Genomic DNA, 4,035 nt, shown 5'->3' with positions numbered 1-4,035 from the left:
CATATATAGGGCACCGGGGTCAAGTATTGAAATCTTCAGGGGCTGGATGGAGAGTATGTTTTCAATAACAAGTACCAAATCAGTTTTTTTATGTGGAGATTTCAATATCGACCTACTAAATCCTAACCAACACAACCTTACAGAAGACTTTGTCAACACAATGTACAGTATGAGTCTATTTCCCAAAATCACCAGACCCAGTAGAATTACTTCTTCCCATTGTGCTACACTCATTGACAATATATTCAACAATGACATTGAAAACAAAACAGTAAGTTGATTATTAATTAACGATATAAGTGACCACTTGCCAGTTTTCATAATTTATGATTACATCCACAGGAACAACAAACCATACAAACTAACAGAATATAGACGAGTGAGATCGGAGGAAGCTATCAAGGCACTAAAAAAGGACTTACTGGCACAAAACTGGGACATAATATACCAAAAAAGAGACATTGACAGTGCTTATGAAACATTTATTACTATGTTTAAGTCACTATATGATAAAAACTGTCCAATCAAAGAATATAACAGAAAACCAATAAATACTAAATGTCCATGGATTACAAAGGGATTACAAAGGTTCAAAGGTTCAAAGGTTGGTTTATTGTCACATAATAATAATAATAATAATAATAATAATGGATGGGATTTATATAGCGCCTTTCTAATACTCAAGGCGCTTTACATCGCATTATTCATTCACTCCTCAGTCACACTCGGTGGTGGTAAGCTACTTCTGTAGCCACAGCTGCCCTGGGGCAGACTGACGGAAGCGTGGCTGCCAATCTGCGCCTACGGCCCCTCCGACCACCACCAATCACTCACACACATTCACACACAGGCAAAGGTGGGTGAAGTGTCTTGCCCAAGGACACAACGACAGTATGCACTCCAAGCGGGATTCGAACCGGCTACCTTCCGGTTGCCAGCCGAACACTTAGCCCATTGTGCCATCTGTCATCCCAATTTCACATACACCTAGATGTAGTGAAATTCTTTTTGCCAATGCAGCACATAAAAAAATAATACAAACATAACAATAATAAATAGCTTTAACATAAAAACATCCCCCCACAATGGTTCCCATTATGGGGGAAGGCACAAAGTCCAGTCCCATCCCCAATGTCCACCCAATAGTCGGGCCTATTGAGGCCTCCACAGTTGCCTCTACGGAGGCCCGATGTTCCAGTCCGTCCTCGCCGCGTGATAATGTTCCGGCGTCGGGAGAGTCCTCTCAGCGGCATGGGAACCCTGGAACGCTTGCTTGCTTTTGCAAAATGCTTGCAAAAAAAAAAAAGCACTATACAGAGATTTCATAAGACAGAGAACTAAAGATTCAGAAAATAAATATAAAAATTACAAAAATAAGTTAACTTATATTATAAGAACAAGCAAGAAAGATTATTATAAGAAAATATTAGATGATAACAAAAACAACATAAAAAGAATATGGAGTATACTTAATAATATTATCAGAAATGGCCCGGGGAAAACAAACTACCCAAAGTATTTTATTGATAAGGACAATGAAAATTATAATATGGAGGATGTAGCCAATAGCTTTAATAATTTTTTTGTAAATGTTGGACCAGACCTGGCTAAACAAATCCCTGATCCAGGGACATCTGGAGAAACTCCTGAGAATTTATTGGAGAAAAATCCCTGCTCTATGTTTCTTATGGCAGTAGATGAAAAAGAACTGTTGGACATTGTTAAAATATATAAAAACAAAATGTCAACTGATTTCAACGACATTGACATGTCGTTAGTTAAGATGGTCATTGAGGGGATTTCCAAACCTCTAACATTCATCTGTAATTTATCTTTCCAAACTTTTCCAATCAAAATGAAAATAGCAAAATTCATACCGATATACAAAACTGGGAACAAGCATCATTTTACAAACTACAGACCTGTTTCTTTACTCCCTCAATTCTCCAAAATACTAGAAAAAATGTTCAACAATAGACTAGACATATTTGTAGAAAAGCATAAACTAATCACTGAAAGTCAATATGGATTTAGATGAAACAGATCAACATCACTTGCAATAATAGAATCAATTGAAGATATCACAAACGCTATTGACAATAAACTATATGCAGCTGGGATATTTATTGATATAAAGAAAGCATTTGATACGATCAATCATATTTTATTAAAAAAATTAGAAAGGTATGGCATCAGAGGTCTAGTACTGGATTGGATGAAAAGCTATTTAAGTAACAGGCAGCAGTTTGTGAAGCTGGGCAGCTACAGTTCTACATGCTTGGACATTGCTTGTGGTGTCCCCCAGGGGTCAGTGTTGGGTCCAAAACTATTCACCATGTATATAAACGACATTTGTAATGTGTCCAATGCCTTGAGGCTGGTCTTGTTTGCAGACGACACAAATATTTTTTGTTCTGGGGAGAATTTAAAACAACTACTGGATAAAATAACAAAAGAAATGGGCAAACTGAAAACATGGTTTGACAGGAACAAAATATCATTAAACTTGAGCAAAACCAAAATAATGTTATTTGGTAATTGCAGAACAAATTCACAAGTTAATATAAAGATAGATGGGGTTGAAATTGAATGAGTTCATGAAAATAAATTTCTTGGGGTTATAATGGATGATAGAATCAGCTGGAAATCACACATTAAACATGTACAATCCAAACTATCAAAAAGCATTTCTGTATTACACAAAGTTAAGCAGGTTCTGGATCACAAATCACTCCGCATTCTCTACTGTTCACTAATCTTACCCTATTTAAATTACTGTGCAGAAGTCTGGGGCAATAACTATAAAAGTTCGCTACATTCATTAATTATTCTGCAAAAAAGAGCAATACGTATTATTCACAATGTCAGGTATCTGGATCACACTAATCCATTATTCTTACAGTCAAAATTATTAAAATTAGCAGATTTGGTTGCATTTAAAACAGCACAGATAATGTTTAGGGCCAAAAATAAAAACTTACCTGGAAATATACAAAAATTATTCAATGAGCGAGTGGGGGGTTATCATTTAAGAAGAATATTAATTTAATTAATGACCAGAAAAACTTTTTGTATTTCGGTCTGTGGAGTAGGATTGTGGAACAGTTTGAATGTGGAGTTAATGGCGAGTTCTCACGGTGCGACCTGAAGCAAGATGTCACCCGAGTGAAGTGGTCGTGGTCCAGCACGAGTTCCGCACGATAAAGTGTTCCCACGATAAAGAGTTCCCACGGTACTCGGCAATTCTGTCATTTGTGCGACTGACTTGTCCGTCTCCCGATCTTTCCCGTTAATCGTGAATGAACATCGTGGACTGTAGTGTAGTTAATCACGTGGCACAAATGATGTCACTTTTTTTTCACACGCTATATAAATATCCTCCGTTCGTAGAATTGTCTCATTTGCAGACATGCCTATACAAAGTTGGTTCGAGTACAGGCTGGTTGTTATTTTCATTGACGTGCTGTATGCATTAGCGCAACATGTGCATCGAAAACGCTTGCGTGAAGGCAGAAGGGTGAGATTAATTAAAAAGATAATTAAGAGGAAGTCTCACTGGGTTAAGCCCATGTTTCAACGGAGACCTCAATTAGGACAATATGAGCAACTGCTTAATGTGCTGTGCGAAGAGGATAAAAGTGCATTCAAAAACGTTGTCAGAATTTCACCCGAGCTCTTTAATGAGTTAAAGAATAATTTGGGACCTCATGCATAATTTATTTTATGGCTCTAAAAGAGACATGATTCCCACTTCAAACGAAGAGGGTGTAAAAGCTGTCTGCCACTACTTTTACATTGCAGCTGCAGGGAACAGACAGACTTATAAGATAAATTAAAGGTGACTGCAAAAACAGCACTTTTACATCTGTAGCATTGTATGTTTTAAAATCATGGATAACATTAAATTGTTCTCCTGTACATAAACTAATATATTGTTATAGTTACTCACATGAGCACCAGGGATACTCAGCAGCCTTCATCTCCAGCAGGTTGCGCTTTCTCTCCCTATTTCTATAATCCTCTCTGGATTTGTCA

Source organism: Amblyraja radiata, chromosome 45 (genome assembly GCF_010909765.2).
Source record: "Amblyraja radiata isolate CabotCenter1 chromosome 45, sAmbRad1.1.pri, whole genome shotgun sequence".
Taxonomy (NCBI): domain Eukaryota; kingdom Metazoa; phylum Chordata; class Chondrichthyes; order Rajiformes; family Rajidae; genus Amblyraja; species Amblyraja radiata.
Note: the sequence above shows the minus strand (reverse complement) of the source record.